This window comes from Chinchilla lanigera, unplaced genomic scaffold (genome assembly GCF_000276665.1).
Source record: "Chinchilla lanigera isolate Chin_1 unplaced genomic scaffold, ChiLan1.0 scaffold00033, whole genome shotgun sequence".
Taxonomy (NCBI): domain Eukaryota; kingdom Metazoa; phylum Chordata; class Mammalia; order Rodentia; family Chinchillidae; genus Chinchilla; species Chinchilla lanigera.
The window spans coordinates 10,924,585-10,938,606 of NW_004955434.1; the positions used below are offsets into that span (position 1 = coordinate 10,924,585).

At 39.3% G+C, this 14,022-nt stretch overlaps 1 protein-coding gene across 1 annotated transcript in view; it reads left to right on the forward strand.

Moving 5' to 3' along the window:
* Kdm4c (lysine (K)-specific demethylase 4C) overlaps nucleotides 1-14,022 on the forward strand; it is a 354,066-nt gene that overhangs the window by 278,061 nt on the left and 61,983 nt on the right. The window lies entirely within an intron of this gene.

Below are 14,022 nucleotides of genomic sequence, written 5' to 3' on the forward strand. Positions count from 1 at the left end.
TTTTTTTTTTTTTTTTTTTTTTTTTGAGTCAGAGTCTTGCTATGCAGTCCAGGCTGGCCTCAAACTCGCAGCAGTCCTCCGCCTCAGCGTCCTCAATGCTGGTGTTTCGGGTGTGCACCACCATGTCTGGCTATACTTACAATCATTTAAAGGCAGAAGTAATTTTCACCCCTAGACATAAAGCATATATGTCTTACTTACATTTTAAGGTGAACCGTTGGACTTGGATGTCTGGTGCCTTATCTTTTTGTTGAATTATTAAATAGATATGTAATTTTAGTGTTGCCCCTTTAAAAAATAGTTTACTAAATGTAGCTATAGAATCAAAAGCAAAAAGACTTCATTCTTGGTTAAAAGTCCTGACCGGTGAGGAAATTTTTCTCCTATATAAAAATAAATCTGAGAAGCATTCCCTGGTAATACCAAGTCAAGCCATGATCATCACCCCAGCCTCTGGACAGGGAAGCAAAGGTGGAAGCATGAATGTATAGGCTTGTGGCCGAGAGGACGTGGGCAGGACAAAGCACACTGAACTGTGCAAGCTCTGTCAAAAGAAGACTCAGTGATGCTTGTCTGGATCCAGGACTTGGACCACGTGCTCAGCAAGTGCTGCTACACTGCAGGAAGCACTGCTTCCTAGACATCGTGTTCCTTTTGTCCCCCCCTGAAAAATTGTAATGATCTGATTTTCTGCCCCACTTGGCTTTTAAGTAAAAGCTTTTATGCCCTTTGCTTTAGCAACCTGGAAAGAACTAGTATATCTGTGTGTGTGTGTGTGTGTGTGTGTGTGTGTGTGTGTGTGTGTGTTTCCCCCATCTTTTAAAGAAAATAGTAACAATGCCCATGTTATAATGCCTTTTATGTTTGGGAAGCCCTCTCTCTCCATTATTGCATTAATTCCCACAGCCGTCCACAGCAGCTCTCACAATAACCTGGCACCTTAGAGGGAGTCTCCTCCACTCTGGCAGTTGAGGGGAGTGGTGTATTTGAATTAGCCTGAAAATCTGATCAGATACGAGGGGCCATTATGAGCCTCAAATGTTATCTTTATTATAAAAAACTGGAGGCTGCGAACTCCTCTTTCTGTGTACATTGATCTGGCCAGTGCCATTTTAATAGGGTTCTGAAAAATAATGTGTGTTTTTTTTTATAATTTACCATTGAAAACTAACTCTTCAGCGTTATAGATTAAGATACACATGTCCATACCCTTAGGTAAAAGCAGTTTCTGTTTTACTACCCCTCTTGCATCAGTTTTATAGTTATAGAGGAGGACGCATACAGAGAAATGGAGGTGAGTGGATTTCAGGATGAGCTGTCTTACCTTCATCTCTTAACAAAGTAGAGTGAATGATAGAGGACCACAACTTAATGATTTCCAGTAAGCCATGATATAAGCAGTAAACATTTCTTAGAGCATGAACGTATCCTTTCACACATCTGCTTGGGTAATTCACCATTCTATTTAAGAAGATCTCACAGAAACGGAATTTTTAAATATTGAGAAAATTTCCTTAAGAAGTGGAGGGGGGACTCATTATATAAATGCTATGCCAAGAATAAGTAAGATGTGACTTAGGATCTGAAAAATATTTCTTTGAATTAAAATGTACTTTTAACAGAAATTACTGCTCTCATTCTCTGAATAATTTATGCTGGTCTAGTCCAGAGTCTACTTAAAAGACAGCTAAATTTCAGGACAGAAAAGGCACTGTAGGTACTGTAGACAAAGTAGTGTTGTTTTCACCAAGAACATTTATGTTCGGAATGATTTTACTGTTCTCTTGAAGCCTGAGCTTTTTAGAAGATCTGCTCATTGCCAGCTAGAAGTACAGTATGGGAAAGCACCGTAGAACATGGTGTCTTTGGTTCATTGTCACACAAAGTTACTAGCTTTGAATCTCAAAATCAGGAGAAAATAAAATAGGTCTAGAGATTCCATGGATTATGCCCTGTCTTTTAAAATTATTATAAAATATTGTTAAAAACTCAAGATCCAACTAATCTAAATGTATTATCTTCATTTTTACTTACTGATTTAAATCTCTATTAAGATTTGTACATTGTTGTACTCAGTGTATTTATATAATTTAGATTGTGGACATTTTAAATTATTTACTATTAGGAGTTAACTACTTTTCATATTGTGGGCTTCTTTGGCAGTTTTTGGTAAAGCCTGTGCACTTTTTAGAAAAGTGTTTAAAAGGCAGGTGTGATGGTGCATGTTTATAATCCCAGCTGTGTGAGGACTGAGGCAGGAAGATCCCAAGTTTAAGCCCAACATGGGCAATTTATCGACTTAGCAAGACTATCTCAAAATAAAAAATGGAAAGGGGCTGGGGATGTTGTTCATTGCGAAGGCCCTGAGTTCAATCCCCATTACTACCAAAATAATACAGCTAACTAACTATTTAAAATAGAGGAAATAATAGTTGAAGTAGTTACTGAAATATTTTAAAATTTATGATATGATAACATACGGGCTTTTGTGTGGTACTAGGGGTTAAATCCAGGGTTTTTTCACTAAGCTGCATCCTTAGTTCTTTTAAAATTGTGGTACAATGTCTTGCTAAATCACTAGGATGCCCAGGTTGGGTTCATACTTGGGATTCTTTCACCCCAGCCACCTGCAGAGCTGTGATAACTTTGCTGTGCCACCACGCCCAGCTGTATACGTGCTGCTCCGTTGATGCATTAAATATTACAAGATGTGGCAGACCTGGAGTATGTAATTCTAAGTGCATACGTATTTATGCAAGCATAAATATTAAGAAATTGCTAGTGATCAGAAGGTGAATATGGAGGGGAGGAAGTTGAACAGTTCCATGCCCAGTGGCCACTGTTACCTAGGTGAAGGAGAGAGGTCAGTGTCCCCTAGAGTATAAAGATTTGGGCTAGGGTTGAAGAGAGAGGTACAGTTTCAGAGAAACAGGGCAGCATTCCTTACCTTTTACTAAGCCTCAGATACTGTGCTAAACTTCCTACCTTGTTGTTTCTTTAACCCTGAAGAGTACTTCTGTTAGCTTCTTCATTTGACCAAAGCAATTAAGCTATTGTCTTTATCACAAATTCATCATTGAAAAACATACTGATACTTTGTGGCCTTTAAAGGCATCTCACTAACTCATCTAGAAGCCATATCCCTGTTACTAACGAGTGCAGCGCATGTGACAGACTTGGTGTCAACCCCAAATCTTTAACCAGAGCCCATTTTGCTGCCTTTGTGCAATTTCCAATTTAGGAAAGCTAAAAGGAGCTTCTAAGGGCCATTTGAGAAAGGAAACCCCAGATTTATCTTTTCTAGAAGATGTCTCCCAAGCTCAGTGTTAGGTGACTCTTCTCTTATATCGGCATCGTGGGAGCCTGAGCAGAGAAGGTGGTGTTTAGGGCTGCAAGCAGGGGGCGTTGGCTCTGGTCTGGGTAGTTGTGTGCAAACAAGAGGCCCACAGGCCGAAGCAGTTCTTCCCAGCGCTGCAGTTGTCTCCCCAAGAGAGGTGTTTCTTCTGAAAGATCACCTGAGACACATCTGTGCTGCACTGACTTTGTAACTTTTCATCACTGTTTCCTCAGTTTTATTTGGAGATGGTGCTGGGGGATTTCAACTTAAGCATAAATTTCTTCAATGTGGTCTGACGCCAGGACGATTGAAAGACAAGGGTCAAAGAGATTGGGCCAGGCCAGACAGAACAATTCGTAGAAGGCAATTTGTAATAAGGGTCAGATGCACTCAGGGGCCTTGGGAAAGCTTTTGGTGTTCAGAGCTGGAAGAACACTCCTCCATTTTTAGTTATCCAAGAAAAATGGCGAGTTTTTAAAAATTTTTTTTTTTCTTAACTATTCAAGTCAGCATTTCTTACCGAGATGGGTGTGTTGCAGCAGGAGTATCTATAAAGGTTTATTTATAAGCAAGAGGAATGCTTGGAACTCATTCGTGGGACACAGTTTCTTCACTGCGGATCTGTAAATGGAAAATGTCTTTGCTATTTCATCCCAGGCTCACAAAAGGCTGTTTTAGTAAATGTATAGAAAACAGCAATTTGAGAAACAGTACACACCTCTCTTAAAAAAGGAAAATGCAACACAACACTGCTTCCTTTCATGCTGTTGGACATTTGCATTGTCTGAGAACAGATGTTACTAAGAATAATTAGTCCTTAGTTTTGATTTATTCTGTTTTAATCCACTATCTATATCTTCAGGCTTGAGGCTAGAAATATATAGAAAATTCATCCGGTCCTCACTTTAATAATACCAATAGCAAATCATACTTGATACACATAATCAATAAAGACTTTTATTTTTGCTTGTTCTTTGGGCAGTAGGATGCTTATGAGCCAGCCTCTGCAATTGAGTCAGATATGGAAATTATGTGCCTTTTAAAATTTAAGTGCTGTAAACTACATAATTAAACTATTATGGTTTCCAGTATTAATTCAGAAAGATCTAACACTAGATAATTTGAGTAAAATTCAGAAATCCTCCTAAGGTATAAGTAACTCTACAATCTGGGAAGATTTTATAGGGTACAGAGCGCACATAGTAGTGGCTGTAGCAGGGCCCTAAAGGATCAAAAAGGGCAGTGTGACTTTTCTTTGTTAAGCAAAAATTCAGCAATTCTGAGTTCAACTAATAAATGTCTTATTCAGAGAGTGTAAGCATTCCTGTCTGATCTCTGATAAATGTAATGTAAAATAATGAAATTTCCTTTAGGAAACAAGTTCTCTTTAATATTAACATTAAAAAGAAATACAAATGCAAATACACAAGTACCGAGTCCACCAAAAACCGTATACACACTTCAGGAAAAGGAACACTGTATAAACGTTTCAAAACTAAATTTATTGAGACATCATGGTATTAATACAAGTTACCTTCGGCCTCTGCAATTACAAGTGGTGCTCAAAGTATTGGCCATTAGCTTTCAGACATTAGTACGGCAAACTGCTGCTTGGGTAACGTTGGTCATTGAGATGGATGCACATGCATTTTCAATTTCTTCTAAAGGCCAGCGGTATAGTGGGTTTTCTGCGATGTATGTACAATATCTCTGGGGTTCCCATACAAGGGTAACACCATCTGTTGAAAAAACATCATACATTTTCCTGAAGTGTGCTTTTGTGAGTATGTGTGTTTTTTGTGGACTCTGTATTTAAGAGCACTTATTTTGTGACTCAGGAAGTTTTCTTTCTCCACCTATCCCCTGAAAGACATATAGTCACACTTAATATAAGAATAAAATTTGTTCTAAAGTTCGTTATATGCTGTAATTGTATGTCCCCTTTGTGTTTTAGATTTGAAATAAACTTGAATTGAAGGATGGAACACAAGCTGTGAGAGAAGTAAAAATGATAAGTGATTGATTTTTCTCAGCATAGATAACATGGCCTATTTTGTGGTTCAGCAAATGCTGCCATATACTATCAGCGAAGTGCTTTGACCATGAGATTGTGATATTGCTTTTAACACTTACTTTATTTGCAAATGCTGCTTTTGTATCTGGATTTTGCATGACATAGGTAGGAGGTATTGAGGAGGAGCTCTACTATCTGCAGAGAGAGACCTCAGCAAGAGAGGCAGGGAGTGTTCAGAAGCTTTACCCATGATCTACTCACCTTGTGCTGGTCCCATGTGTGCCTAGATCCATGCTGTCACACTGGGAATCGAGCTTCCAGCACACACACCTTGGGAGGACAAGCCACATCTAAATAAGTGTATAGCATGAGATGAGTCTTTCCCTCTTGCACATGAAATTTATGATCTTCCAAGATCTCATTTTTTTGATCTTGTCATCCGTAGGAGTGGTCATACTTCTTAGCTCAATTTTGCCTTGTGTTTTTCTACCTTTGACCTTGTTATGTAGAATGTCTTCCTTCCTTCCTCACCTACCCCACGTGTAGTGGCTGAAGCCCTCTGCTCCCCAGGATGAGCTGAATCCACCTGCTCTTGCTGCCTTTCTCAGTCCTCCCAAGCCCTGTTGGGCAGCTTCTCTTGAGGCCTGTGGCCGGCCTTGTGGTCTCAGCCAGTGTGGGCTGTGATACCCGGGGACTTTTCAGGGGCATTGTCTGATCTGATGCAGAAGCACCGCGTACAGTATCTGAAATCCATGGAGTAGTTTCAGGGAATTTTATATAAACGAGATTTTACATTTTTATGAGTTCTCAAGAGCCAGCATGATAGAACTCACCCAGTTCCGTGTGGACTCAGTGATGCTTGGGTACTGCACAGGGAACCTGCCTGACATCTCTTGTCCCTTGAGGGGCTCTCCTGTGACCTGTCGGAGCTCAAGCATATTTCCTTCCTGTCCTGCCTCTAGTGTCTCTTGGGGGCTGTCATGAAGCTTATCCTCTATTCTCCCTCTGGCAGATCCACTGCATAGAGTGTGGCAAGTGCTGGGTGACGGTAGGAACCCATGTTCACAAGCCGTCCTTAACCTTTGCTCTGCCAGCTCACCCTCCCTCCTTCCAAACCCAGTCGAGCTTTGCCTCTGCTATTACGACGATCATTCAGAGCTTGTCTCATGGCCATTTTAGAATACCAGATGAAGCTCCTTAAGTACAAACTGTAAAAAATTTTTTTATATTTCCTTTTGCATTTTGCAAAAAATGCCTTTGATATAAAAGATATTGAGTAGGTATTCAAGTGGCTGAAACAGTGAATTAACACATTATAATGAAGAAACCAATTATTAATTTAGTTAGTACACATTTCTTGAGATCTGGGATGTGCAGTCAGTGTTCTGGTGTCAGTATTCGCATTAAATGTTGCTTCCAGAAGGATAAATATTTGGTTGTTTTTTTTTTGTGGTGTATCTGTTAATCCAAAAAAAACAAAGTATGACTATGCTATTGATATAGTACTTTGTAGAAGTCACTTATTAGTCAGTTTATGTCTGAATTGCTATGACCTTTTCACTTCTAAAATTCTTTTGTGATTCGTATTTAACATTTTCTCAGCGCCAACAGTGACACTAAATTTAGCCTTGTTTTGAATAAGTGTAGCCTCATATCTGATGCCCTGCCACCTCTGTCCATTTCCTAGCCCTGTCTCGTGGCCTGGCTGAGCTCATCCTTCTGCCCTTTCCCTCTTAGACTGCTCCTTGACTTTTTCTTAGCTCCTTCACCTTTTGCAGGCTGACGCTCACCAAATAAAAAGCGCTGAAATAGATGGCTTCTGATATCTATCATAAATAAGGATTTAATTCAACATACTTGCCATCATGAGCCATTCGTTTTAATGCTCTGAGCTTGAAATGTAGAAGTAACTCTTTGAGGGAGAAGGGCAAAGACTTCGCATGTTAGGAACTGTTTCATGAATGTTCCGAATTGTGTTCTCCCATCACTTTGCTATCTGTGATCTGAAGCATGCCTAGACTGCTGTGAAAGAACAGTTCCATAGGGTGAGACTGCGCGTGAATTGGTGCCTGTCACAAAGCAGCCACGTCCTGCAGAGTCTGTCCCTGGCGTTCGCAGAGTTCAGTCTTCCCCATTTTCCTGTGCACCCCAGTTGCTCTTTAGCTCTCTGAGTGAACAAATTTCTTTTCCTATTTTTTCTTTTAAGGAAAAGAAAAATAAACAATGGTATATAAATTTCAGAACAAGATTTTAGGAGAGTAACAATGGTTAGCACATTGCGTATTGTTATCTTCAAAGTAGTTGCTCATATTACATGATATAGGCATGAAACATTGATCAAGCAACGTAGACATAAACCTTTCCTTTCAGTGAGCTAATAGCAATAAGCAGTATAACTATCTTAACTCTCGTGTGTGTGTGTGTGTGTGTATGTATGTATGTATTTAGCTATTTTTCCTTTTCACTTGTATTCATCTACATTTCTCTCTCCTGAATCTCACTCTCATGTTGCAGGTGTTATGTTCTGTTCATATTTGTCAACCTGTTACATTTCTCCTGCTCTATACCATAAGCTCTTGGCTGTTGGATTCAGACTTGGTTTTCTGTGTTCTCCAGGCCAGCCCTTACTACAGTGCACATGAGCGGGTGACTTGATGACTACCTATGAGAGAACATAAATCTTAACAGGTTGTGTGTGGGGAGCGGGTAAGGATTCTGCTTTAAAACCTATATTGAATCACTTTGAGCAAAACGAAAATTTCATCCTTTGTCCTTTGATTTGTGACATCTTTCGAGCCCAGTGTCAGTCCCTACTTGAGTTGGGAAGATTTTATCTTGCTGTATAGTACTTGGGAAATGTCTTAGGGAGAGCAAAAGGTAAAAGGAATTAGCTGACATATTATTATCCTTAGCTTGTTACGTGTCCAATGGAGAAATAGTATTTAAAATAAAAATTATTTGCACCTGTTTTAGAATTACCTGTCTGTTTTTTGGAAGGAAGAAGAATTGTAAAACTGGCAAAACAACAAAATCATATCATAAATCATATTAATAGAAAAATGGAAAGAGATGCTCTTTGAACCTCCAACTCCTTCACAGCTCATCATTCCTTGATGCCCTTTGCCAAGCAGTATGCTCAGGGAAACTAATGATACACAAAGCCTCATTTCCAGATACTTCATTACTTCCTACATCCATTAGTAGCCTTAATGGCCTATGCCACTGGAATAAGTATGGAAATCCAGTCCCCTCAGAAAGTGCTGTGCTCCATAAATCACATTTGCCGGAGGAGTCTCTCAGCCCTTGACACTGTAGAATAGGTTGGAATAAAATATCTGCGCTTTCTGAATTCCTTCATACGAAAGTGTTTCAGAATCATTGACATTTAACTTTTAACCCTCTAACTCAGTCCTTCCCAAAGTGTGATGAATGATGGATCAAGAGCATCAGTATCACTTGTTAGAAATGCAAATTCAGTGGACCCACCCAGAGGTCCTGAAACTCTCGGTGTGGACCAGCACCTGAGCTTAAGCCAGGCTTCTGGTGGTTCTGATCTGTACTCTAGCATCCTTATGGTTGGAGTCTACTAAAGGGCTCTTTTGTCACTATTGAGGAAACAGTGAATCAGATTATGAGACTTGCCTAAAATCTGCTTATTTGAAGGAATCAGTTTAATTCAGCACACATTGAGTAAGCAGTACGAATTATCCTTACTGAGAAAATGTAAAAGGGAATGATACCTTAAGGTCACGATGACATGTCACCTGTATCAGCGTTTTGCTGCTTTGCTATGTTGGTCTCCCTGGAATCCAGCTGCTCCTTGACATTACTGTAAAGCGTCTGAGGTAGTGGTTCTCTAGGCTGCCTCATTTGATATCTTGAATCTTCTTTATTAAGAAGTTCCCCATCACATTCCCGGGGGTCACTGGCATTTCAATTAATGAACTTCAGGAAGAGTGGCCCTACCTTTCTCTACTGTAAAATACTCTGTAATCCTACTGTCTCTGAGCACCCATATCCCTCCGCAACGTGGTGCTGCCTCCATCCCATCCATTTTAGATGTTCTTTCCCACAGGAGACAGACTGTCCAACTCTTACCTGGAGTGAGTAGCTTTATTTACAGGAAGATACAGAATCTCTGTCAACAAAGGGCAAGAGCAAAAAACACTCAAATATTATGCTCCTTTCAGTAGCCACTTCCTGATAGTCCAAGTTTTCATTTCTTCGTTCTTTGCCTCAGTATTCCCATGGCTTCCTAACAGTTTCTTTCCCTGCCAGTCCATCCTTTATCCCCCTTGCTGCCAGTGGGTAAACACTAGATCAATCATTTCACAGCTTACTAGCTTCAAATGTGTGCTTATGGCCTATAGCCGGCCCCTACTAAGTCATACCCCGTGTTTTAAATGCAGTTGGAATACAGTGTTGGGATCCAGTCATGCCTGTGTATTACCCATGGCTGCTTTTGCATTTCAGTGGCACAGCTGAGTAATTGCAGCTGGGCATCTGGCCCCAAGCCTTAAATATGTATAATTGGACACTTTGTCCCTTAGGCCATAGAGTTTGTTAAAGTTTTGTCTAGTTACATTTGACATAAATATATGTTGGGGTTTAGCTCTGCCAGTTTATGATGTGCTTTTTCTTTGACTCTCTCCTGTTTGTTTCCTTCCTTTCTTACCTGTTTGGATAAATTATTTTTTTGGCACCATTAATTGGCACATTTATCCTTTTCTTAGACAATTCAAGAACATCAAAACATTTTAAAGTTCACTTTTCACTTTTGCCTTAGTGTCACAGGTGCTATCTATTTAAATTCTATTTAAAATCCTGAAGACATTACTATTGTTATTTATAAAATCAGTATTCATCTATATTTATCTAGATATTCAGCATTTGTGTTGCTCCTCACTTCATGTACATTTCTGGTCCTTATACTCAAAACAGGAAAGAGGAAGTCTGTATGTTAGCTGTACTCTGGGATGATAATTAGGCCGGATATAAACCAGATACAGTTTTCTTTCAGAAGCTGGAAGACATTATTTCCTTATTTTTTAGTACAAACTTAAGGCAGATTAAAGATCTGATAGTAATGATTTTTTACTTTTCATTTCTAGCAGGTTTTAGGATTTTCTTTTTATTTTGAGTTCTAACAGGTGTCTAGGATGTGCTTAAATATTTTTAAAATACTGTATTAATCTCACTGGGGCTTCAGGTTTGAAGGATTTCTACGATTTTCCTTCTTGTATTCCTCTGAGATGCAGTGTACCTGATCTCTTTGCTATCTTGCTTAGCATTTGTGTTCCATCTTCCTTTGTTTTGATCTTCTGTGTACTGTACAAGCTCTAGGTTTCACTTCCGGGTTGCAAATTTGGATTTTTTAAGTGTTATCTACTTAGGGTTGTTTACCACATCTTGGTTCTCCAGTAATACCTCTACATTTATGGTGCTGGATTATTTTGATTGTTTTTTATTTTGGAATCTATCCTATGTACTATATCTATTTTTAACTCATCTGGTTTGTACTTACCTGACTTATTAAGTGTTATTCTTCTGTTTATTCATCATACCAGTTCTGCCTTTCATGACCTTGGCTTTTCTGAAATGTTTCTGAGTTTTAAAGTGTTTATTTTTATTTTAGTTGAATACTTCGGTATCCTTTTGCTTTCCTTAGGCCAAGTGGGAATTTGCTTTTCTTGTTGGAAATGCCCTTTCCTATCACAGGATTTGGCTTCAGATAGGATCAGGTCCCCACCTGGAGATGGTGCTTGGAGACAGAGTTGGCTGTGGGACTGGCCCACCAGTGGATGGCTTGGCTTTTCTGTATTTGCTTTCATTCTTGGCACTGGCCTTGCCAGAACTGCCCTCTAAGAGATACCTATTAATACGTTTTTAAAAAATTTATTTTGTTGAATTATCAGCTTTCTGGGGTGCATCACATAGGGAAAGTGCCCTTTCCCTTCTCATTCACTCCCTAGTCAAACACTCATTTTTAATTTTACTTGTTATTTTTTACATACGTATTTCAAAATTCCTTGTACCTTGAGGAGGTTGAGGGTTAACTCTGTTTTTTTTTTTCCTACTGACCTCTCAGGGAGAGAGAGAACCTTCACTAACTTGGCTTCTACAGCAATGCTTATGAACTCAGAATGTGTAAGAATCTTTAGAAACGCCATGTAGAAGCGTTGTGAGTGGCCCTGTTTTACCATGAAGTAATTACCACCTATTGATCCAGGCTTTCCTCTTTTTTTAGTTGTAGATGTGTGCCTTGGAGTAGGATTGAGGCTTTCGAGTGACAGCTCTTCCTACTCCTTTGTAGCTTTTGGCTCTTCTTATTTCGGATTAGTGCTTTTCCACTTTCTCTGTTAATCTGGTTCTGTTTCCCGTGGCCTAGGAATTACACATTTTTTTCTGGTCCTTTGATGGCTCTTTTTCTTCTTGTATTTTAAATACATTTTATTTTAAATTGACACATAGTAATTGTACATATTTATGGGGTACAGTTTGACATTTTAATACATGTATAAAGGGAATAATGTCAAACCAATTAACTGGCTTAACTATTACCTCAGACATATTTCTTTGTGATAGGAACATTTGAAATCCTTCCTTTTAGCAATTTTGAGATAATTAATTGTCAACCATAGTTATCTTACTGTGCTATAGAGCATTAAAAGTATTCCTACCAGCTATACCTCTACACCTATTAACCAGCTGGTGATTCTCTTTCGTGTTTGTTAGTGCTGTTACGGTCTTACTCTTTCTCTATACATTTATCTAAGGTTTGGGAGGCAGCAGAGACTGAGTATACCATCTGCATCCACTTAGTCTTTGCTTTGCTTCCAAACCTTCCTCCGTTTGTTGCCCTAAGAACATATCATGGCACTGGTCATTCTGGTTGCACATAGCATTGGTGCCCGTACTTCCTTCATAGCACCTGCTCCATTGTAACATTCTTAAGAGTGCCTCGTTTGGTTTACATGTCTTTAACCCACTGAATTAGGTACAGTTGCACAGTCCTGTGTTGTCACATTTCCACAGATGTTTCAGCCAGTGTGGAGAAAAACTGGTTTAACAGCAAGCAGATGAAAATGGAATGTATTACAGGATATGTTCCTCATGGCTTCCTTGATTAGGTGTAGGATTTCTCATCTCTGCAAGAACCTATGTGATGCTTAAAGCAAAGTTCTCTCTATTGGAAGATAAACATGTTCCAGTGTGTTGAATTGCAATAGTGCCTAGTTAGGTTGGCTTACTTAAGATGTTGTGATCCTCTTCTTAGAGATTTACACTTCCAGTTGTCCTGGGACGAGGCATGTCTGTTCTTTGACTCCAGGTTCTTCACTGGCTTCACAGGTCTTTGTCTCTCTCTCTTGTTTTTTTTTTTTTTAAATAAATGAGGGGCCTTTGTTTTTTGAGATTTCAGTTCTTTTCTTAGCTAAGTCACTATACCCTCTCCTACTCTTAAAAGATTCTGTTTAAGTAGCAAAACACATCTGTCAATACCTGAACTTACACAGTTGACTTCTTTGTTGTATAATTATACTGTTAAAATGTTGTCCAATTATGCCTTGGGCTTCTGATTGGAGTTTTGTCTGTTATATCTGCCATCATAATTCAAATGATTAGAATTGACAAAAATATCAAAAATTATCATGGATGAATTGAAACAGCAAGAGTTCTAGTAATACCAAGATGAGATATTAAGTAATGTTTTTATGGAAATTACGTCCATCCTGCTTTAGTTCTCTGGTTTTCTCTCTCAGCGTGTGTGTGCATGCATGTGTAATTTTTAAATCAGTAAGCCACATCTTCAACTTCCACTTACAAATGCTTCATTATACATTGAATCTGGAGAAATGAGGTAAGTGTGTAGAAGGTAAGGCTCTTGCAGGAACTAGTGAGAAATAAGGTTGCTCTAATGTGCCCAGGAAGGACATTTTATTAGATTTGCTCTTCCATCTCGTGCGGTTCTTTTTTGTGTGTGCGTGTGCACACACACCCACATACCTGCCCACCCACCCACTGCCACTGCCTTTCCATCCTGGAATTACTTAGCAATAAGGAGATGCCATTGGAGGGTGTTAAGCAGAAGGGGTGAAATGGGACTTATGCGATGATACAGAGATGGCTCTGGCAGCCCCGTGAAGACAAAGTGCAATGGAAGGAAATAAAAGGTTGAGAGAGCAGTTAGAGGCTGTTTCTGTGCTGGCAAGACTCTATGGACGGAGGCCGTGGTAGTTGTTACGGATGAGGAGAGAAAGATCACAGCAAGACTGAGGAAGAGAGTCTGGAAGACGGAGTTGGTGATCAGATGTGAGGGCAAAGAGGAGTTAGCAGTTAGTACACGTTGATTCTTGCAGGTCTGTGGTAAAATATTACAGCCTCCAGTAGGCATTGACTTTAAGTACCTTTTTTGTCTCAGGAAGAAATGTACTTATAAAAGAAGAGCAGTAGCAGCAACATCTGATGAAGTTGTAGACATTTTTTATCAGTAGGAATGAAAAGTTGAGCGTTTTTGATCATTCTGTTTTCTCTGCTCTCCAAGCCTGACCCTGTGCTACTTTACAACTGTTTTCCCCTAATTCTCAAGTATTAGTACACAGATTTTATGTTTAGTGAAGTTGTTTGATTTTTCCTATCGTAACAAATGTACTGATCATGTTTAGGACTAATT